This window comes from Passer domesticus, chromosome Z (assembly GCF_036417665.1).
Source record: "Passer domesticus isolate bPasDom1 chromosome Z, bPasDom1.hap1, whole genome shotgun sequence".
NCBI classification, from domain to species: Eukaryota; Metazoa; Chordata; class Aves; order Passeriformes; family Passeridae; genus Passer; species Passer domesticus.
This window is the reverse complement of record NC_087512.1, coordinates 49,196,714-49,221,368: the sequence shown is the minus strand read 5'-3', so window position 1 is coordinate 49,221,368 and position 24,655 is coordinate 49,196,714. Positions and strand designations below refer to the sequence as shown.

Genomic DNA, 24,655 nt, shown 5'->3' with positions numbered 1-24,655 from the left:
CAGAGCAGTCTATCTGCCTGTTGTAGCTCAGATGCAAAAAATGAAAGAAAATTTTTAAAAAAATTAAAGAGGATTGGTTTTAGCCTCTAACCTGGAATGATGCAGCCTCTGGTCTGCCTGCTGTTGCTTCCTCTGGAAGGGTCTCCAGCCGCAGGCTGGGGAGTGGCGCGGCTGCTGCAGCACGTGATGCCATGGCCTGCTCTCTGGCCTAAAGGGAAAAATACCCCAGCATCAGTGGTAATTCTCCTTCAGACACACCAGCTGGGATGAACCGTGTCCCCTTGAGCCCGTTGAGTGGACTTGCATTGATCCCTGGACCTTATCATCCATGAATAAAGTATGACTGAATTTTCATTGCAAATAAAACTGTCATTCACAGTGCTGGGAGAGAATGCTACAAAAAATTAAAAACCAACCAAACAAAAAAAACCCACAAACAAACAAAAGAAAACCCCACAACACCTTGCCCTGGTGTGAAAAGAGAAAGGCCAAGGACATGGCACGTATGTATTACTGTAAAAACCCAGCACTTGCTGCATGACATTCACTTCCAAAGTTTGAAAGAAGCCAGTGTGGAGATGGTGGTGGCACAAAGGAAATTTTCTATCTGCACCGTTTGCTGTAGGAGAAACATGCAGTTTAGGTTCTGTCATTTTCCATGACCATTAAAGAAAAGAGATTTCAAAAAGATACCTGAAAACATAATGAACAACAGTTTTGGTGAACTCAGAAACTAAAATAAAGAAGAGATTCCCATGTTGCTAGGAAATAAAGATATAGTAAGGGAAATTAACACTCCAAGGTAATGAAATCACTTCTTTTGCTCTGTGCTGCTCTAGATTAAAAACAGTTATAAAACCATCTGCCATGAGAGCTATAGTTGAAAATAGTCCTTTCTCCTAAATAATCAATATGTACAGCTTGGTTGGACCTTCAAATAGTCCTATACCAGGCCACAATTTTACAAGTCACAGGGAGAACTTGAGATTACTATTAAGTTTAAAACATGATTTTAAAAAATATCATGGAAGTTTCTGATCACAGATTATGACTTCGTGCCTTTTCTTTTCCTATTTATGATGTTTCATAGGTTAAAGCAGCAGACACAAAGCCAAATGTTTTAGGGCCACCAAGTATGTGACCTCTCATCATTCAGTGGAGGGGTAACTCCACAACAATTGCCAATTTTTGGTGTGTTCCATTAGTCTTTACTTGTCAACCAGAAACAGTGCTCAGGGAGAAAGTGAATTTTGTCATAACTTCTACATTTAGAACAAGCTGTGTATGTACTACAAACTTGCATTTTATTTCACTGTGGTTTTTTTAAGATGGAAGAAGTTGAGAGGGGAAACTTCAGCACTAAGGAAAGGAAGTTGCTTTGCAACAACTTCTCTCCTCCCTTGAGAGTCAGCAGTTCTAAGGCTCTAGCATGTTTGGAAAAAAATCAGAGGGAACACTTCAAATTCTTACCTCATTCAGGGCAGCCTCCACAGCTTTCATGTGATTAATGATCAACTCTTTGTCTCTATTATAAAAGAAAACAAAACAAAACAAGAACATTGGAGTAACTTTGTGGAACTGAAGCTCTACCAATGTAGAAATTAATTTTCTGCTACTTTATGGCTGTCATGTCTTGTAAAATAATTGTTGATAACTCAAACTATTAGTATTTTCTCCCTTTTCATAAAATCTCCAATGCAAACTCTAATAATAGTTAATGTACCACTATTTGGTGCATTTCCATATAAAAGATGCTTCTGTTGAGGGTAAGCAATTAAAATTGATGTGATTATAGGCCTATCAATGAACAACCATAATGGCTTGGATATAGAGGCCATAAAAAGTCCCTAGCAGGATGGTATTATGTTCTTGCATTGGAAAACATGGACAGATTCTGTTTATTCAGTCTGCTTTGTTTCTATGTTCCAAAGGGAGAAAAAACCTTATTAGTTGTGAAGAGTTAGTATAATAAAGGAGGGAAAACCAGCTTTCTTTTTTGATGTTCAGCTGCTATATACAAGGAAAAAAAACCAGTTAGTTTTAAAGTTACTTCACATTAAAATAACCTTTTCTGATCTATGTATGGCCACAAGCAATGACCTTTACTGAAATGCCCAAAATAATTGGGGCAGGATGAAAAGGGCAAGCTTTCTAGAAGAAATCCTTCTGCAGGTGACACCCACTTTGATCAAAACCTACCAAACAACATTGGTCATTTTAATTAGCTTGCTAAACATTTCATTAAGGACTATACAAATTGCATTATTTCCCTGGTGCATAAAACCCTTAAAGCTCCTGAGATGTTTTTCTCCAGAGGTTGAATGGTCCCAGGTATGATGAGAAGTTTTAATGAACTAATTTTTTTTTAGATCCTAGCCGTGGAACAACAATATTCATAATACGTATTTCATACTATGATAAGTATTAGAAAACAAAGTCTGCAAAGATTTATGTTTTTCATATGGCATAAGAATAGGTTAATAACAAGCCCCTTCAAGTCAAGGGGGTTCCTTTTGACTACCAATCTTTTCAAGACCAGTGCCTGAGCCTTTCCTTCCACTCCAGATTGTGGTGTAAGCGGTGTGGGGAATAGGTCTAAATCCAAAACTCCCTGAAATCAGCTGGAAGATCTGTCTTGTACCACAGGAAAGGCTAGGTCCAAAATGGGTTTCAGTCCCTTTGGCAGTGAAGACCTGTCCCCTAACTGATGCTTCTGTATTTACTATAAATAAATTGTATCTGTCTATAAAAAGATGGTGTGGAAACACAGAGAACAAACAGTAATTTCTTAAATTAACAGAACTTTAAGGATGTGCCATAGAGGTGTTGTCAGATCACTAAGATAGCAGAGGTATTTTGTTTGGCAGTTATTTCAGCACCTAGAATTTGGAGCAATGTTATGGGATAACTGCATAAAATGCATGACCTAGTATTTTGAACTAACACTTTTGTTTTAAGAAGACTATCCCTGAATTTAAAAATAAAAGAGACATATCTACTTTTCTCTTCTAACCTTACACTGTCCAGGGCTAAAGCCCTGCCCATGGAAGTAGGAATTTAACATTTTATTCATTTTAAGTGACATCCCCTAGGCCCCAGCACTCACTTTACTCCCTGATCAAGGGCAAATTCTGCCTCCTGGAGAGCCTTCCACAGCTGCTGCTGGTCTTGCTCCATGTCTTTCAGGAGTCTCTTCTGGTGATCCAGGACTTGGTCTCTTCTCCTCAGCTCCTCCATTGCATTAGGGAGGCTCTGCCAGCAGAGAGCCAAGTTACTCTTTAGCCCAAATAAACTTCACTTTATGCCACTGGCCACTGACCAACGTGAAAGACAAACTGATTGTGAAGTAGATTTGGACCACTGCATACTAAAGTTTTATGAATTTCCTAGCAAAAACATTACTGACTTGGAATCCCCCTAGCTTTTAGTATATTTGCTATGTATAAATGTGCTTTAGAAAACAAAATTATTGCAGGCAAAAAACCCAAAACAAAGAGCCATTGAAGACTTTTTCTTAAATTGTTAAAAATAAAACATAGATAGCTTAAAAAAATTAAAAAGGAGTCTTTGAAGTGTTTTCTCAGTAGCCTAAAATTCCAGCAGACTGAGTAGTGTGTGTGTATTTACTCCTGTTATTTTATTTACACAAGGACTGTACTATTTGGCTTATTTAATGAAAAGTAAAGCTCTGGTGAGTGCTCCAGAAAAATAATCTTACCATCAGAGATAAATTGGAGACTTGGCTTTTATCTATGTCAGTAAATGAGAGTGATTCCAGTCTGCTACTCAGCTCTTGAAGCCGTCGCTGGTGCTCTTCTAGAAGCAATCTTGCCTCGTGCTCACGCTGCAAAGCATTCTCTAACTCCTTGCGTATATTGTCTTCGTTGATTCTCTGGAAAGAGAAACAAGTTGTGCCCGATTCTGTAACTGTATTCAGTGGTTTCCCTACCACTGAGTGAGTTCCACTTGCAAACCTACCAAATTCTAAAATAAACACAGGCTTAGGATTAGTATTGCTGGTTTTTTTTGACGTGAAGAACAATAAGGCGGCAGAGCAGCTAATTGCTGTGTTTTTCATAAAGAACATTCATGTAAAGTCCTAGCATTCATTATTCTATTCTAATTAGCACCATAGGATGCAAAACTTCAATGTTTAGAAGGAAAAATATGCAGATCAATGTTCAAAAATTTTAGTGGATAACTTATTAACCCTTGTAAACACCTTTTGGACTGTTCTTCTCATCCAAAACCTGTTCTAGAAAGAAGAAATAATTCTTCAAGGAAAGTTGTCATCTGCATTTCAACTACAATCTAAAATGTGATAATTTTCATCTAACTGTCCAAAAACACTAAGGCAATAAAACCTGTTAAGAACAAAACTGATGATGATTAGATATTTTTGAGTAAAAAAAAATTAAAATCAATTTTACTAGCTATGAACAGGAAGGACAATGGGTGAGGCATCACCTAGCATATATTCTCTGCTTGGAAGTGTTTGGATTGGGTCACCCTGAGAGGTTCTACCAACTCAGCTTCAGGTTAGGGACCCTACAGTGTCTCAGTAAGTCAATCAGAAACAGCAAAATACTCAGGGGAATTTTGGGCATTTGGTGCTCCTGAGAATGTAGATAAAAGCTCTTTTCCCCCTGCCATAAAGTCACTTCTTCAGGGAAACAGACCCACTAAAATTTGTATTGTATTTATTATAACATTCATCAACATCTCTACGGAGTTTAAACTGCTATATTTATTTAATTTAATATATTTATCTATCTATTTACTGCTATATTTATTTAATTTCTCATGAATGCTCTTATTGAATACCCTCATTCCTGTTGACTTTATTCTGTTGAAGTGAAAACTTCTAGGATACATAAATCACATCAACATTTACAACAAATGGGAAAACCTGGATTGCTGAAGACCAGACTCTAATTTATACAGGATATCTCCTTCTACAAATCAAAAGGAAACTCCAGTGGAAAAGGGATATTTCTAAATACATCTGTCTTCTAGTTTAGTGACATTTACAAGGCAAAGTTTCTGGAAAATTCTGTTGAAAGTAAATCAATTTTATGCTTGTTTTCCAAAGGAACACAAATAAAAAAAATGTGTAAAAAGGAGAATCTCTTTTAAGCAGGAGAGTCTCCAAATTAAATGTACTTACATGTTGAAGTTCATTTAGTTGCTTTTGCAGACTCTGGGCTTTTTCAGCATCTTTTTGTACCTCATTGAAAGTCCATCTGCATTCTGAAAGCTGCAGGTGCAGTGTGTGGGACTCTACCTCTTACACATTAAGCCTTCATGAAAATTCAAATATTTCTTGCTGCAAGATTGCTATGTTTCTCTGTTAGCAAACAAAAACAAGTTGATGGGCTATAAAATCTGCTATTTTAGCAATAAAATAAATAATATTTAAGACTCAAGAAAATGAAGACAAAACATAATTTTTTCCTCCATCTCTAAAATACATACTCAAGGGCAAAAGTTTGAACCTGTCACCTACCAAATGTTAGTGCAAATTCTGTTTTCACCTAAAGTTTACCATAAAAGTTTATTAGAGAAAGAGTTTATCCTTTCATTTTGGTTAAAGAGAAGAAGATTATCTTTACTGAAAGAAAGGATGGTAAACATGAGAAAGTAGAAAACAAAAATAAAAAGCAACCCAAACACTTACATCAAGCCAAAAGCAAATTTGTTCTTATCACCTAATACAGATCTGATAGAACTTGGGTACACTAAACCTCCTCCAAAAACTTTCTGTCAACAAAAGAAAAGACCTATTCACATCCTAATGTGTGACAAATCAACTTCTGAGTGTCTATATAGTGCTACTTCATTGTCATTGACTCATCACCAGCCTGAAGCAAAACAAATGCTGCTATCAAGGGAGTTTCACTGTTGCTATAAACCTTCTGTTTCCATGAAGGAGAACTGTAAATCTGCTTACTGTGCTGGGCAGTCTGTCATACAATCCAGCTTCCAGGGCCTGGGCATTTACTCTGTTGAGCCCATGAGCCAGCCTCTGTATCAGGGAGTCCCTCTCCAGGTAAGCTCTGCACCCGTGAATGCTCCCTTGAGCTGTCTCCATCAGTATGCTCAGGTTGCCCATCAGTTTTGCAAAGCAGCTCCTGGTTGTACTGATAAGTGGGTGTTTAGAAAGCCAGGAGCCTGGATCTTTAAGAAAGAACAACAAAAAGGAAACATCAAGCAGGTTATTAGTTCCCATTTCTTGTATAATATCATGGTCTTTTTCACTTACAGAGGATGGAACCTGTCAATATTCTGAAACACAGAATACTGAATCTGAAACACTGTTCAAACATTGCTTTTTAATTTTCAATTTATTGAAAGCAGCATGATCAAAGAAGAAAGTGCCTAAAACTGAATCTAAACACATTTAATTCAATGGCAACTTTTATACCAATTTAGTGTTTAGCTTCTGGAAATGCATCACCTTGTCTTTCTCCTGCCATTTCCCTTTATTCACATAAATTGTCCCTCTTCTAAATATCATTTGTTCTGTGACAAAAAATGTGGGGACTCTAAAACTAGAGGTTAATAAAGAACCAGGGATGGCAGCAATGCAGATGAACCAAGGGAGCCTGTATCAGCTCTCACTGTAAATAAACTCCAGAGACACTTTCCAGCCTTCTGCTTCTATGGCTCTATATACTGAAAGGATAAAATATCCTATCAGCTGTTAAAGAAAATTAATCTTTAATTAATTAATTCCAACAGTAGAGAGATGTGATCATTCAGAGAATGTTAAATAGAGTTATTATTTTACCCTGCAATAAAATCACTCCTTCAGGGAAACAGCCCCACTAAAATTTGTATTGACTAGCTCAGGACATAACCTCTAATCAAAGGTGTCTAACATAAATATTCAGAAATGTCTCTTCAGAGCTATGATCCAGAATAGTTTAGATAAAATCATAAAAATATGATATGACCACCCTGACTTATTTATTTTTAAAATAGATTTCTGCTACAACAATATACAGTTATAACTACCTTGAATGATGAGAGCACCCTCCAGTTCAGAGATGGAAGTGACTATTGCAGTACAGAGGTTAGAGCTAGTCAGCCACCCGACTGCTTCATCACAGTCAACTCTTCCCTCTCCAAAACCTGTGAAATAGAATTGCAGCTAGCAGGATAAGTAAATCATTAAGATATGGCACACTGCTGCCTCCAGCTCTTTCAGAAATTAACCGAAAATAAGCATATAAACAAGAACATGGGATAATTTAGACTGTTTTAAGCATGCTTCCAGAATGACTAAAAAAAAATTAGATAAATCTTCTAATTGGGAAAACATTTTTAATACCACTTGTCCTTGTAGAGGGAAGTATAAACTGGTCTGGCAACAGAAAGGGGCAAGTAGATATCATCTCCAAAGAAAATTTTGAAATCCTATGCTAATATTTTACCTGAATCAAAAAGCCATTTTTGTGGGTTTTTAGGAAATAAATATTAAAAATTATTTTAAAAAGAAAAGGAAATACCTTAAACAAAATCTTTTAGGAACATTGCAAGGTATTTACCACAGACAAGATGCTGTAGCACCTAGTTCTGAAATCCATAACACAAATATCAAAAATATCAGATAGTGTTGAGTTCATGTGCATAATTGCAATTTTACCTGAAATGTTTAACATAAGACTAGGCATTTCCTCTTAGAGTGAAATACATACATCAAGCAATATAAGAAACATAAATCCATAAATAACATTTTTCAAAATGTCTTTAAATATGTGTTTGTGCCCCAGCAATAACAATAATATTGGTCTTTGTTATTCCCTAAGCATGTAATTTGATGTCACTCTTTAATAACATTTCACTTACGCGGCAGATGATGCCTGCCTCTGGATTCTCCCACACAAACTTGAATTCCATTGCTTCCTCTGGAGCCATCTGTCCAGACGAAAAAGATACAAGAATATCTGGCCAGAGCCCTCAGCCTGTTAGCAGCCAGAACTGCAATCACAGCCCTTCGGAACACGTAAACCAGGCTCTTGGCTCTTCTCTGCCTCAGCCTGCCTTCATCTTGGTTGCTTTCCACCATAGTAGGGAGACCACAAAGGAGCCTGATGATCTTCTGGTTCAATAATTGGTGCTGGTTCACCTGCTCCTGGAGAATGTCTCTTTGGCAAGACATAGCGCTCAGTCGGCCGTAGAGGGGACACAGGGCCCCTGACAGCAGCGCACAGGCTGCCAGCGGGATGAGCGTGCCTTGAAAGCGTCTAATAATGTATTTTTCATGGAATTGTTTTCCTGGGCCAGTTGCTCGCAGATTTGTTCAAGGCCATACAGTTTCCCCCTGTTTTTGTGGGCCGTTTCTTCACATTCCTGCAACAGAAACAGACCAAACAAACATGGAAGAAATATTAACTGCATGGTTTTTACCTAGACAAGAACTAAAAGAAAATTGAGCTTTGCCATTCAAATGAGCAAAAATTGTTAGTAGCGATGGTGATGGAAGTATCTCTTCTAGTAACAATTACAGAATCAGATGTATGAAACCAAAACAATGGTAGGAGGAAAATTTACATGGTCATCAACTGCAAATGGACTCCTGATTTCTGACAACAATCCCCCAACTGTCGTTGTCGAGGCGGTCACGACACAAAGCAGGGACCACAAGCAGTTTCAGATGGCAACAGTTTATTATCGAACATGGCTGACCTTTTATACACTTTTTAATTGTTTATGCTTCTTCTACCCTAACTATTGGATACAATAAATCAACATAACACCATTGGTGAAAAGTTACAGTGACTTAACTAACTTTCTAAATATACTTCATGCAGCTGTGAAGTTCTTATCTTTCTTCAGTCCCTCAATTCTCTTGGTCTCCTTGGTTACAGCCTTGGAGAGAGCTCCTTATCAGCTTCTTCTTTCTTCTCAGCTTCTTCTTGCTCCTTTAGCTAACAGGCCCGCTGTTAGCCCCTTCCACAATTCCCCCTTTTTGTTTTTAAACACAGTTGCTATGAATTTTTGCAGGGCCCTTTGCAAAAATCCAAGCAGACAGGGGAAACACAAAACAACAATCACAACCATCAACAAAATCAACATTCCCATTCTTAATACAATCATTCCTGTCTTTCATCCATCTATAGGTGCTTTAAAATTTCCTAACTATCCCATAAAGCCGTGAACTATAATCACCCCAAAGTGCTCAAAAGGAGCTGCAGGAATACTAGAACAAAGGTTCCAAAAACCTGCATTGTCTCGGTCAGCCTAAACCAAAACTACACCCTTTAATTACTATGAAAGCACATGAAGAGTAATGAAATACATATTCTGATTTATATATCTAGATATAGCCTTAGCCAGTGTCATCCGCACGTTCTGCTTCAGCTGTGGAACCATCCGTCTTGTCCCTGCCGCCTCGCTCCAGATAAGGTTTGACACAGCGAGCAGGAACCCATCGAGGACCATTATCTGTCAAAACACAAGCATAACCTCTTCCCCAGGTTATTAATTCCACTGGGCCAGACCACATGCCAGTAATTAAATCCTTGACCCATACCTTAACATTTCTACGGAGATCTGGTTGCTTAGCATTCAAAGAAGAAAAATGGTAAAAAATTGGAGATAACTGTAAGTCAGGTAGGGGACGCAAGAAGTTTAACACATAAACAGCTTTATCTAATCTCACTTGAGGTGACTCCTGTTGCATTCCCCCTTTTTGTTTTTGAACCTGACGTTTAAGAAGACCGTGAGCACTTTCAATAATTGCTTGGCCCGTGGGGACATGTGGAATACCTGTTGAATGTTCAATGCCCCAAGCACGAAAGAATGCTTGCATTTTTTGCGAAACATATGCTGGGCCATTATCCGTTTTTATGTGACACGGAACACCTAGAACAGAAAAGGCGTGATAAAAATGACGAATAGCATCACGAGTTTTTTCTCCTGTGAATGCTGAAGCAATCATTGCATGAGAAAAGGTATCAACCGTAACATGAACATACTTAAAGCGACCAAATTCTGGCATTTTCGTAACATCCGTCTGCCATTCCTCTAAAGCGGAAAGACCCCTAGGGTTGGTACCATAATAATGAGTGACATGAGTCATGTGACAGTCAGGACAAGAAGAAAGAATTGATCTCGCTTCACCAGGAGACAATTTAAATTGCTGCTGTAAAGCTCGAGCACTTTGATGAAAAAATTGATGAGACAAAATTGCCTGCTGCAACACATTAGGTATGGTTTTGATTGCAGCAGCAGCTACTAGAGAATCTACATAGGCATTGCCTTCAACAAAAAATCCTGGTAACGATGTGTGGCTGCGAACATGCATGATAAAATAAGGATGTTTTCGAGCACCAATGACTGTCCATAACTTCATTAACATGGTAAACAATCGTTTCTCTTGGATATTATACAACACTGCTTGATCTAACTGCTTAACCAAATTGGCAACATAGATAGAATCAGTGACTATATTTAGAAAATCAGGAAATAAAGTGAAAGCCAAAAGAACAGCACAGAGTTCAACCAATTGAGGAGATCCCTGCTGAATCATTGTCTCATATTCCCAGTGGTCATCCTTTTTCCAAGCTACAGCTGCTTTTCCGGTTTTCCCGGATCCATCTGTAAAAACTGTTATACCTTCCACTGGAACAGGAGAACAAATTTGTTTTCCTTCAAAAGGAATCTCCTTGGTCAGTTTTAAAATTGGATGAGAAGGTAAATGGTATTTTATTTGGCCTGTAAAACAAGATAAGGCAGACTGTAATTCATGATTATTTTGAAAGCACCATTCAAAATACCACTGTTGCACAGGTATCACAATGGTCACAGGGTCGTGTCCCAAAATTTCATGACAACGCCTGCGGCCCTTGATGATAATATCTGCAAAAAGCTCATAAAGTCCTGGAGCTGTTTTCCGAGATCTGAAAGACAAAAATATCCATTCCAAAATATGCAGTTGATCTTCCCAATTATCACTCCATTGACACAGTATTCCACATGGTATTTCATGGTCTCTCAAAATAAACAATTGGACACCAACAGAGGTATCTATTGATTACACGTATTAATTACATTACCTCAGAGGAATTAATACTATATTGAGCTACCTTCGACTGGAGATCTTGTACAACTCTAGGCAAAGACATGATGACTATTATCCTGCCTTGTTCCAGGAGCTGCTTTAAAAACTGGAAAAGCCATAGGGTTAGTACAGGCAACAGTTGCATCAGCACTCTTCTCCTGAGGTACTTTTGGAGGACCTAATCTTTCTATTATGTCCCAATTATTTTCTTCAACTGCTTTTTTTCTAACAAATTCCCAAAACTCCTGAGGATGTCGAGGAAGCACAGTTACTTGACATGGAGGCAAAGTCCATGGGGCAGTAGGGCTAGAGCTATTAAAAGGTAAACTGACAACAGTTCCTTGCCCCAACTCAGGTGTTACTGCGGGTGACTCGTCACTTGATTCGCTGTCACTGCTAGGTAATGGAGGATACGACCTTGCAGATTGTTCATGCAGTTGAAAGCGGAGCGGGGGGGCAGATGGCTGGACTAGAGCAGAGGGAAGCGGGGGGGCAGATGGCTGGGTTTCTCTCTCTGCTAAAGACAGTTCAGCTAGCTGGCGTAGCGGTGTATCGTATACAGGCACCATCGCGAGCTGCTGCACAGGTGTGAGATACAGAGGTTTAGGAGTCTGATAAGGAGATGCCACAGCAGTTTGCCCAGAAGTTTTGGCAGTTCTCCCAGAAGCTTTGGCAGCTTTCCCAGAAGCTCTGGCAGCTTTCCTGGAAGCTTTGGTAGCCTGCCTGGCAACTTCCATGGCACCTGTACCTTCTTCAAGGATGGTTTCAGCAAGTTCCCCATCAGAGGCCCCGTCTGCCTCATCCCCCCCGTCAGTTTCTATTATCAACCCCGATTCTTCGTCCACATCCCGCTCTGCTTGTTTCTGCTCTGTTTTCCATTGTTTCTATGCCTCAAAGAGCGATCCCCAGGTAACAGCTAAATCGACAACACTTTTATCTCCCGCTCGGATAACTTCCCATAGTCTGTCCCCGACTTTTTTCCATGCCTTAACACTAAATGCTGTACCAGGGTCTGTGCCAAAACCCTGTGATTTAGCCCACAGCAATAAACTTTGAAGGGCATAGTCTGAAGTAAAGATTCCCTTATTTCTTAACAAAACTTTCCATGTAGCCAAAACACTTTCTTCCTCTTTAGATAAATTATTTCCCATTATCGCTAGTTGGTGGCTCACCTAATTCCAGGTGTCTTGATAGGAGAAAATCAGGTCCGGACCTCCCTGTGGCTTTCACCGGCCACTCTCAGCTACACCAACGCCACCTCCACCTCCCCCACTACGTCCCAGTGGGTCACGGTTGCCAATTGCTAGGATCCCGAGTATCTTGTTAAGTGTCTTGTACCACGTCAGGGATCACCAAATGTCGTTGTCGAGGCGGTCACGACACAAAGCAGGGACCACAAGCAGTTTCAGATGGCAACAGTTTATTATCGAACATGGCTGACCTTTTATACACTTTTTAATTGTTTATGCTTCTTCTACCCTAACTATTGGATACAATAAATCAACATAACACCATTGGTGAAAAGTTACAGTGACTTAACTAACTTTCTAAATATACTTCATGCAGCTGTGAAGTTCTTATCTTTCTTCAGTCCCTCAATTCTCTTGGTCTCCTTGGTTACAGCCTTGGAGAGAGCTCCTTATCAGCTTCTTCTTTCTTCTCAGCTTCTTCTTGCTCCTTTAGCTAACAGGCCCGCTGTTAGCCCCTTCCACACCCAACACCGTGACAACTCACAGAAGGTCCAACACCACTTGTCTGCCCACAATACAATTTTATGAGTTGACTTAACAATAGTCATAACATCCTCCAATTTCAGAGAGAACACTGCTCGAGCAAGCAGAAAGCCAGTGTAAGTGAGAGGTAAAACATAAGGAAGTCTGGAACATGAAACTAGACAGATTAAATTTTTCAGCAGCATGCAAAGACTTCCAGTCCTGAGATTGCATCAAATACAGCATTATTCTGTGAATAAGTTGCAGTAACTCACAAATAACAAGGGACATTTATTTCCTTTATTCACAATGCTTTTACTTGAAACAGGTTGATGATAAAGACAGTAAATGGTAGCTGTGGAATAACATGGAACATTTAGGATTGCAAATAACTCATCTAACAAGGAGTGACAGTTTCACACTTTTAAGCCATTTCTCACTGTAGTATCAGAAAAACAGAATCACTTAACACTCCTGAAATCTACCATTGTTCTTAGGGCTAGTACATATGTAACTAAATTTATCCCCAGGTGATACCACATTATTCTATACAATCTCTGCAAATGATGGTGCTGAAAAAGTAACTGCTGCCCTCAGTAATTCTTAAAAAAAGCAAGTTTGATGTTACAGCTTTAACATTCTCAGAAAAAAAACCTATCATCTGTAGATGAAATCAGGTCCTCAACTGGGCTGAAGACCAAATTCTCTTCAACAAATGCTTCATCAAAGTAATTTATTTCTTATTTTAAGTGATGTTAATATTAGCACAGTGATGGGTTGGTTTGTTGTTTGGTTTGGAGGTTTTTTTCACTTTAAATGTATTCCTGATGACCTTAAACTGCTAAGAGGCTTAAACTATTGAAATAATCCATTACATAAAAAAAAAAAAGAAAAAAAAAAGTAGAAGTTCACCCCACCATACCTGTGCTCTTGTATGAACTTCTGCAAGGACATTTGAGTACTGCTGTTCAAGATATTGCTTTTCTTTCTGCCACCAATGTTCCTGTGCTTTTAACTGTTCAGACATTTTTTCAAAAGCATACTTCTGGCTCTGCTGAAGTTCATTCATAGCGTCAGCCTGGTGCTTGCAAGTGTACTCTAGATGAGATATCTCTGTGACAAGCATTTAAGAAGAAATTATTATTTACCTTTTGACATTAAGAACAGACTATTCCAGCATAAAATCTAAACTGTATTTTTTTTCAATATTTTTATTAAAACTAAGTAAAATCCTTTCATAGCAGATTAATTACTTGGTTCTCAAAACAAAACTGAAATATATTTTGAAACAAAGTATTTTATTTGGTTTCAGTTTTGCCATCTTTATACCACCTTGTCATCCCAGTTGCAGGAAACCTAAGCCAGACACGTCATACATTTTTTTAAATGATTGTATTAAATTTTAGTAAATTAGTAATCCAAGTATATACTTTAGAAGTTTGTGATGATTGCAAATAATTAAAAAAAAACTTTAATTTTTTGTTTGTGTTTTTTTTTTTTTCTTTTCTTGAAAAGCCAAGACATTCCAGATTATTATTAAGTTTTAAAACAATTTCAGGGAATTCTAGCATAAAGAATGTTTTCCTTACAAGTAGCTGATAAGTTTATGATGTGTTTTCAACAAACACGAAGAGATCCACTCTTGTGATTTAACACTGCGCCTCCCATGCAAGCTAAATGGGGGAATGAACCAAGCCAACAATGAACCAAGCCAACAAATGCACACACCTGAGCTGCGTTCCTAGAAAATATCAGCAAGATACTTCCAGATAGATCACAGGAACTAAATGTTTGTACAACACAGTCTAAAATCCCAGAAGAGCTGCTAAGTACATGAGAAGAGCCCTAGGGACATCACAATCAATCTCAATAGCAGTGCTTAATTAAAAAAGCAAGCAAAACTAAGACACAAGCTCTTCAAACACAGCCAAAAATGTTCACCTCCTTCCCTTTCCTCACCTACTTCAAGAGAGAAATAAACCAGAACACAAAGTGAAAACCCTAAAGAGTGGCATAGCTTAGTGTCCAGAACCAGCAGAGTTATTTTAAAAGGGGCTTTTTTTCTTCCTAAAACCACAAGGTTTTCTGAGGAGAAAGGCCACGTAAGCTCACTTGCATTAAGACCACTCAGAAACGTACAGCTCGTCCTTCACACAAATACTGACGTGTTTTATAATAGGTATTTATATTGTGTTTCTGAGTAAAAATGTCATAATCCAAAGTTATAATTAAACAAAAAAACCCACACTGGCATTCTTTCAAATAGTACATCTGAATCATAAACAAATAACTAAAAGGTGGTATTCCTGGAGAAAGCCTATGGATTACGGTCAAATAAAGACTTGATTTATGATTGTATGTAAGTACATTCTGTGAATTTCTTCATCAGTAAGTCAAATTTATTATCTTTTAAGTAGGTCCCTGTTGCCAGTATCAGATATTCCTTTCAAAATGTCCTGCACTGAAGGTGGAGCTGAGACACTTGATGCACGCTCCAGTCCCATCTAAAGGCCCATGGCAACAGCATCAAACTGAGCAGTGGACAAGCCATAACTAATGGTGCTCATTTGTTAGCGTCCAAATCCTTTTGGGGGAATGGATATTACTCCTTTCTAACGAGACTGCAGTGTGAATAAATGTCACTGAGCTCAGCAGAGGCAGCTGGTGCCTGGGGACACTCACCCTCTTGTTAGCCTTGTGGAAGTTCAAGATCAGGGCTTCAACATTCTCATGCAAGAGTGCACAAAACTCTGTCCAAGGTAACTCTTCCAGGGGGGCATTTGTCTGTTTGGCAAGCACGTGGGCATTTGCCATGCTCTGGTACAAGTTCAGGAGGATGGACCTGTCCACCTGGAACAGAAAGAAAAATTAATTGTGGTAGCTGGGCAATGTTAAAAGCAATGCATCAACCTCCTGCTTTTTCATTTTGGGAAGCAAAATCAAAGCTGTCTCAATGGAGTAAACAGGACCACATACAGGCATTCCTGCTTCCCAAAGAAATACAAACAGCTTTGGGAAAAATGCAAAGCCATCCAAGGCAAGAAATACCTGATCTCACAAGGAAACCACTAATACAATCTTCCAAAAATGACTATTTTTATCACCTGCTCAGGACTGTCTTGTGGTTTGAAATCCTTTGAGTAAAATGATTAAAACAACCAGCTCTATGAATGTGACAGTGAGACAATCCTTTTTTTTTTTAAACTTTCAGTAACATAACATTACTTTTGAGTCCACCATTAAACACCGTTTCCATTACCAGAAATCTTGATTGTGAATGGAATCTTGTCCTGAATTCTTGTCATGGATAACATATATTTTACTAAGGAGTACAAATAAAAAGGAAAACTCCAACCACAGTAACAGCTAGAAAGCACTTTAGGTTTCTATAGTAGAATATTTTCAGCTTGTAATTCTGTTTTGTAGTTATAAATAGCAATCATTAATGCCTATAGTTAGGGAAGACAGTTGCTTTTCTCTCTATGTATTCATTTTGTGCCTGATGAAATGACTTTTTCAGGATAACTAGGCCAGCACATGTCTTTTAATACATTAGTGCTTGCATGGAAGAAGCTGCTGTCCTCCCAGAAAGGAAAAAGAAGATCCTGATTTTATTTGTCTTCAGTTCATGAATCACAGATCTGCCTGGGCAGTGGACAACACTAAGTCAAAGTGTGGAATAACTCCATCAACTGAAAAAGACACCCACAAATCTGAAGACTCTCTTATGCAGTTCTCTGCTCCTGTCAACAGGGAACAAACCTCATGTAGCTTCCATGCTCACAGCTCTGAGAGAGAAAGAGAAGTTTCCAACCCAACACCAAAAATATTTCATATTGCTAGGAACAGAAACACAGCAAATGTTACCACATAATGAGAGATCTTCTAAACATACCAAAAACTTTCCTTTGTCCCTGCTGCCTTGCAAAAAGATGGCAAAATTGTTATTCAGGGTGTAGCTGGGTAAGGACAGTAGAAAGGCCCAAAGTGGTCACATAAGGGGAGAAAGTCTTCAGAAAATAATCCAGTGAAATACATCCAGTGTGCCAAATCCACAGCAAAACAAGTAAAAAGCAAAACAACAACAACAAAAAATCCCCTCTGCTTTTCTATCTGAAAGCTTGAAACAATTTTCAAGCCATTTTTACTGTCAAATACTTGCACTAAAACTAAAAGAGTGTATGAAATAGAAATAAACATTTCTACAATGGTAGCTAATGAAGCTTGACAAAAAAGTTGGGTAGAAAGACAGAACATTCCTCACATGAAATGATAATCCGTATCTACAAAATGCCTTAATTAGGAATGCCAGTACCTCCTACCCATACTTAAACACCATTTTCAAATTATCTTCTCCAAGGTGTTGGTTACATTTATTCATGTATTAAATTTTTTAAAAGGTAGCATAATTACAAAAAGGGTAAGAGAATGGCAAAGTTCTTCCACAGCTCAGCACAACAAATGCAGCAAATCCTCAGCACAGTAAATATTTTGACAGTATGTTTTAAAAAAACTAAACGATGTCTATTTAGTTTTTTAAAAAAACTAAACAATTTACTATTGAGGCTTTTTTCCTATTCTGTTTACTATTGAGGCTTTTTTTTCCTTACTATTGAGCCTTCCTGCAGGCTGAAGCTGGCTGGAGGATTCACAAATATCTCAGAGGATTCTTCAGCTTTGTTCCTTTCTTCAACCTGGTCTTTCCATTGCACACTTGAGGATGAACGCTGTCTTCATGAACTGGAAAGTTTCCACAGTAAGATACTTGAACCAAAATTACTTCTGTCAAATGCACTGTGTTCTTTTAAAGGATAATCAATGGATATGGCAAATACCACTTTAGCACATCACACAGCTTCTGAAGCTGCTTGCCTTTCATAATTGAATGAAGAAATTTATATTCCTTCTAAGAAAGATTTTTCAAGTGGTTATCTTTTCAGATACCAAGCCTCGTGTCATGCAATTCATAAGATTATTTGGATATGGCCTCAAAGTTACATATAACAAACAGAATTCTTCATATTTTAATTAACACAACAGTTGTCTTTAGAGAGACCATGGTCACTTCTTGCATCATCAACCTGATTTCAAGTACAGTTCTTGCTCCTAAGGTTTTCACATGCCTGACTCTACTCTGTCATGACTTTTAAAGCAGACTAGCCAGAATTTTAATCTGTTCTTGCACTGTGTCAGTCAGGAAAACAGATAGATCAAGAACCTGGCATGACTAAACAGGCAGCTGATGAGGAAACTATAAGACCAAACAACAGCATAAAGGAGACAGAAGCAGGGACAGGAATTCAAGGAAGAATTCAAAAAGATTGCCTGAGTATTTAGGTGCAGGAAAGCCAAAATCTTACTTAAAATTGATGCTTGCAAAAGATGATAAAGACTTTTCCAGCTCAAGTTTTAAGTCTCTTACTAAAAACACCTTCCTAATTATGAGTCTTGAATGAGTTGCTCAAGCCACAAACTTCCTTTCTTGTAGGAAAACTGATTTTTTTTCCTTCTCCACTGCTCCTTGTGTGAGTAAGTCAACATAAACCCCTGTGTATACAGACCCATGTAGTTCTAGGCTGAAAGAGAGGTCACCCAAGCTCTGTTACCACAGACACAGCAGACTGTGCTGGGCAGGAAACTCCCACGAGGTTTCCTCTGCTCTCACACGTTTCAATATCTTTTAACCATTTAAAGCTTTCTACAGCCATTCAAAAGTTGAAAACAAAAGCTATCCACTATAAATGATACACAATTTCTTGACAGAAGTCTTAGAGATTCACCTGACTCACCGAACTGGAAAACAATGTTTTCATAATAATCTAAGTGTATGTAGAAGATATATTCTAGACCTGCTGGATATGTTTTCCTACACTCATCCCAACCACTACTGGAGGCTGGACCTTACCATAACTACAATTTTCAAAATTTTTGGTTTGGCAAATAATCTGTAGAAAGCCAGTTTTTATCTGTACCCATTGACAACACCTTTGGTTACTGATAAGGGCCTGTTATTAATGGACTGCCAGGTTCTGATCCTTTACTTTGGTTTGGCACATCACACTAGATTTTCTGCTGACTGAAAATTGCAGGGAATGTAAACTACGAGTTGTACTCAAGCTGTTTACTGCCATTTTGCAATGGCTTTAAAAGGAAACGTACCCTTTTTTTCCTCCCTCCTGTGCATTTTCTGACTCTCTGGAATTATTCCATGCTCCCCCTGAAAAACCTCTCGTCCCAAGTTGGTTTTCCCTCAAAATGGTTTCAAGTTCCTGAATTCTCAACTACCAAATGGCAAGAAAGCAGTTAATGGAAGTTAGGAAAGACTACCTTGGTCTTTAATGCTGTTCACTGTTCTGTTCTGCTTTTTACAGGTGAATATATTCTATTAATTCTATATGGAATTAGAAAGCATTGAACACATGTAAAATGTATTAATACATAGAGTTCCAAACAGAGAGAAATAGATATGCTGACCAAAAGCACATTTTGTTGTCTTTTCATGGTGTTCGGATTTTCCTGTTTTAAATTATTTATACTACTGAAGTTTTCCAGGGGCATTCTCTTCATTAAGTAGACTCATAAAAGGGTAGGATTAACAGTAAAAGCTACACTTGCACTCAGAACAAAGCTCATGTGGAGCTTGTTCATGTACATAAACAAGGAAGAAAACCTTCCTAGTTCTTCACCCATAAAAGATAAATCTCTAACTTCTAGGAATGTTACCCTCCCAGTTCCTTTGTATGTTGTAAAAGTAGAGAAGGAATCAAAAAACTGAATCATCACTACTTATTTAATCATCACCTCAGAAATCTATGTGCCTGTACTTAGAGAATGTCCTAAGAAAATAACTGACTGAAGAAGTCAGTGCTTCTTTGTGTTCCTCAGAAAACAAGAAAAAGCCCATGACATTCCCTTTTGTTTTCTCATTTCGTTTTTCAAAAATCCACTATGAAGGCTTTGTTAGTCAGTACATGAGCACTGAGAAGTCATCTTACAAATTTTTCACTTTTTTAAAAAAAATTAACCCTAATTACTTTAATGGATCAAACCCTGTGTGGCACAGTTTAATAATATAAGAATTTAATATTCAAGTATACATATAAGATTTTTTTGCATATTCAAATTTTTCTGGTAACAGCATCTGTAATAGCTGAAATGTACTCTGAATAATTACATTTGGAGCTGCAGTCTCAGGATGCATTAATATCTCACACCTAGAGAAGCTGGGTGTATGAGCTATTCCCCCGAAATTACCTAAGTGCCCATTCCAATGACATAGGACAGAAGAAATCAGCAGTTTAACTATTGTGAAACATTTCCTTTCCCCTCACTGTTTCAATGCTACTTTGAATTCTCAAACGCAAGAATGTGACATTTTATTTTAATATTGATTCTATTAACTTGATAGTTCCCTGAAAAAAAAGAGATATTTTTCTATTACCTTTTACAGTCTTGACAGTAATTGCAAAAAATCTACTCAGTGTTTTCACTGGAGCAAGGAAGTCTTAACATTTTTGGAAGATTGTACCTTTGCAAGTTCATCTCCTGTTTTACTGCAAACATCTTCCAAATATTTAATTCAAAGCTTACCTGCATGATTTCTGTAGTGTATTTACAGTCTATATGTGCTAGTCTTGCTGCTGCAGCATTGTCCTCCAATTCCTTTATTTTCACTGCAGTGCCTAAAAGTACAGTTTGGAAATATTTAAGTCCAGAAAGATGAGAACATCATACAAAGACAACTTTATTTGTTCGGTTTCTTAGGTCTCCAAAAACCAACCTCTGGTACCTGAACTTCTTGCATTTTGAAACAGTGAAAACTCATATCAATAAATAAATAAAAGGAAACAATTATATACCTAGAATATTAAAGTAACATTTTCTCTTTAGTTAAAGAAAATGACATAGGATTATGTCCTTGCTCATTTTTATACTCACAGGTACCTATCTCCACATAAAGGCCTGGACATGGTATTTCAGTTGAAAAAATGCTTTTAGCAAAAGCAGTAACTACAGAGCTGCTATAGTAGAAATTCGCATGCAATTTTAACTGCACTCTTTCCTATCAAAAACATCTTCTCACTTTGACTGATGACTGATTTGAAAAGAACAATACACCCCAAAATGACTCCTGCCTTCAAGTGATGCAAGAAAGATCAAGGAAAGGTCTTTAATATTAAAAGTCATTTAAGACACTTAAGATTACACAGATACAAGGGAAGTCATTAATTTTGGACAGGTAAAGCGAAGTAGCAAGTATGTGAGACTGAATCCTGACTCTAAGCACTTCAGTTAGGGAAACATTAACTGAAAAATAAATAAATAAATCAAAGATTTTAACATACGAGTTGTTGGCAATACATTTAAGTTCTGTATAAGCTCACACATTCACAAAAGGAAAATAATTGAGAAATAGAGATCTGTGGAAGGCCTATTAAAAAGAAGTCACAGCACAGAGCTTACCAAACCTCCTCCACAACAGAATCAGCCAAAAGGCTTAAGCTGTGCCTCCTCCCACAAGATCTATCTTCAGGCTTCCTGAAGAAGAAATAGAACATTTTCCCAATCATAGGCCTATTGATTTGGGTCCTAACAATTGCAAACACTCATAATGAGTATTGTACTATGAACTCGAAGGCATATTTTACAGAGAGTTGTACATTTTCTGACTTTTGTATGATAAACCCTTCAGTGTGTTTATTAGAGTTTTTGGAACATGACAGCCTTGATTTTTCAGGAGCTAAGGTGGTTGAGAGGTTTTGAAAAGATTTGTAGGGCAATGTTGGCTTTCTGTTGGACTTGGTGAGAAAGTGGCCCTCTCTCAGCTGCTGTGAAATGGCCGTGGCATGTGGCCAGCAGCATCTTTTCAGGATGGCTTGCTTGCTATTGCTGACACGGCCCCACACCCTTGCACGCTTCTTTCCACTGTGTTTTGTTGGTTGGGCCCCCTGCAGGGGCTTCTCCCACACTCTGCTTCTGGCTTTGGTGTCTGCAGCTCTTCTCAGATCCGACCTTGGAGGCAGGCTCAGGGGCAGGGCCACTCCCGATGCAGACACGCCAGGCTCCACGGAGGGGTGACTTTGGAGCCAGCCCACTCAGTTTCCGTGGTGATGGGAATTGCGGCGGCCCCGGTGCGAATGGTGGGGGGCGATCTCAGCGGGGGTCTGTGTCACTTTGTTCCCCACTGCTACATCCAAATCTGCCTTTTGGGAGTGCTAATTCACTCAACAGTCACTATACACAAACAAGGCATGGGCTACAATTCTCAAAAAACTTAGAATTGTTTCAAGCTGTTTTGTTTTGTTTTGTTTTGCTTTATTTGACAGAATACCTACTTTATGTGTGAGGTAGAGAGTTCTATCTTACAGACTGCCTTAAAATAAGAGATACTGGAACCCCACCAAATCAGATCAACCAAAACACTCCTAATCTATTAGTAAGAATGAACAAGGTCTGAACTTATATTTTCTATCTCAAGACTTTGTATGTACATCCATCCACACAATACCACTGTGATTAACTACACTGACACACAGGTTTGCATAAATATTATTGTCCCAAATACATTGGAGTATGGTAGAGCAAAAGAAAACACTGATTGCAGTGTCTAAAGACATTGCATGTGGTTAAACATTCCCTTTCTCTTCACAGCTTTAAATTAAAATTTACACCTTTATAACTAAAGGTATTATAAATAAAGATATTAGAGGTTCCCATGAACTCCACAGATCTTTGAGAGGTGTTTGAAGGCTAGGTCTCTAGACACAAAAGTGCTTCATCAGCAGTTTTCTGACTATTTGCCACCTGTCACTTCTGTTTACAGTGTCCATAAAATCATTTTCATGCTGAAAATCGCTAACAACTACCTTACATATTTATTCATGGTTAAGCACTCATGCCAGCTCCTGTTGAAGTCAAGAGCAGGTTTCTGAAAATAGCAGGAATAGGATTAAACCTAAAAGGTCTGCCAGTGCTATCACTGAAATATTAATTTGCATGTTTTCTTAATTTTTAACCAAAATACGACCGTGGCTTTTAATGTTGGGTTTTTGCAGCTGGTATGCAGATGTAATAATCACAGAACTGATGTCATTTGAGATTACAGAAAGGTTAAAAACTATGCATGGGAAGGTCATAACGAAAATGTCTAACTGACAAAAACTGGTTTGTCCTGCAGCCTTGAACTCATGTCTTATACCCTTCCCAAAAGAAAACCTATTCATTAAAGATGCATCATCATCCCAAAAATATGTTGAAATTAGGCTCATCTGTGATTCCCTCAGGGAGATAAAAGGTAATATTTTGCTGCAGCCAGAAGGTTATTAGAAAAAAGAATGAAAGCTGTTGGTGCTAGGTGGTGTTAGTTCTGGTTTGCATTTGTTCCAGTTCATTTCTTGGGTGTTGTTGTGAGCTGGAAAAGGGGCAGGGTTAGGAACACCAGAATAAAAGAGAGGTAGGAGAAGAGGAGAGGGGACAGAAAAGTAGGCTGTCAGGAGAGAATAGAAGTTGCCTAGCACACAGCCAAAGGGGAAGGGGACAGGGATCACCCAAGGCTGGGAAAAGCAATCAAAAGCAGCATTTTTTGTGTGTGTGTGTGTGTGTGTGTATGTTCAGCTCTCAGGAGGCAGAGATACACAGCCGGCTCAGCTGAATCCTTACTAAGAAGAAGGTTCTCGTTTGCTTTAATGACTTTGTCTCCACTTAATGGTAACTAAGAGTTTGTTTATTTCTAACACTTCTCTCCCAGCAGCTCAGAGCAGCATTGCACAGCGCTTGCTGTGTGCCAGAGAGCACAAAGCAGGCTGGCCTGGTGGCCCTGAATATTTCTCAAAACACTCTGCATTTCACACCTTTGCTGTGGCTCAGGGCAGAACTCCAGGCCTGCAGGCGCTTCCTGGCAGAGCTGTGGGAGGCTCTGGCTCCTGCGGATGTGAGCTGCCAAGCTGTCAGTGCCTCAGGCTGGCCTGGGTTGCCCTGGCAGAAGCGCCGTGCCTGAAGGACGCTGCCCTGTGCTCCAGCCTGCCCAGCAGCCCGGCTCCCTGCGCGGTGCCCAGAGTGCTGCACACACTGCTGCCCTTTGCCAGGAGTCACAGGGCAGCCGGCAGAAGAGTAGGAATCCTCAGCCAGGCCACCGGCCCTCGGCTGCCCTTGGCCTTTCTCTGCTCCTGGGCAGACTCCAGACGGCCAATGCCTCCAGTCTGGGCTGTGCCCAGCACGGCTACGCTTCCCCTCGGGAGCAGCCAGCTGCCACCTGGGCTCTGAGAGCGGAGGATTCGCCCGCTGCCAGGAAGAGGCACCCAGGGCCTGGCTGCTGCCTCTTGCAGCTCCCAGGGCCTCCTTCCAGCCTGCCTCTGCCCAGGCTCAGGCTGCTCCGGGCTCTGCCAGGCCTCTGCTGGGGCTGCACCCCGGGCAAGGCCGGGCCCACTCTCACCTCACACTCGCTGGCAGCTCTGCACCAGAGGAGACCTTTCAGAGTCCCCGCTCTGATCCTTCTGCTTTCTCACTTGAGCAAGGCTCTCCTTCCGCCAAAGACATTGCACTTAGGAATACAAATCCTAGTGGCGGGAACTCGAATGCTCTTGAGTCACAGCAGAAAGCCTATATCCGCATAGAGTATTTGGGCTGTCCCATTCCTCCATTGTATTTCCCTGCAAATGCCATTGCCCTTTCTAATTCAAATAGAAGTACCACAGAAGACCCACAGACAAGTGGGTCATGTCCCAAAAGCAGCATGGTCTGGAGTGCATAAATGAAGAAGTGCATTCCCCAATTTCACACCATGCCAAAGACACTGTAACAGTGACTTCCAACTTTAAGAAACAACAGACAATTTACAAGGAAATCATGAACTTATTAACAGCGTCAAAAGAAAGGA

At 39.2% G+C, this 24,655-nt stretch overlaps 1 long non-coding RNA gene across 3 annotated transcripts; it reads right to left on the bottom strand.

Moving 5' to 3' along the window:
* Positions 1–5,227: 5,227 nt before the first annotated feature.
* On the bottom strand, positions 5,228–23,674 carry LOC135290899 (uncharacterized). 3 transcript variants are annotated; one of them, XR_010353732.1, is made up of 9 exons: positions 23,631–23,674; positions 20,371–20,462; positions 17,391–17,520; positions 15,463–15,630; positions 13,703–13,893; positions 7,852–8,355; positions 7,018–7,134; positions 5,951–6,177; positions 5,228–5,347 (listed from the first exon to the last, which is right to left on the bottom strand). It is a non-coding gene; the product is annotated as an uncharacterized LOC135290899 (long non-coding RNA). The 3 variants fall into 3 exon arrangements; XR_010353731.1 differs by lacking the exon at positions 23,631–23,674 and adding an exon at positions 21,244–21,762; XR_010353730.1 differs by lacking the exon at positions 23,631–23,674 and having other exon boundaries at positions 20,371–21,760.
* Between the last annotated feature and the right edge of the window lie 981 nt (positions 23,675–24,655).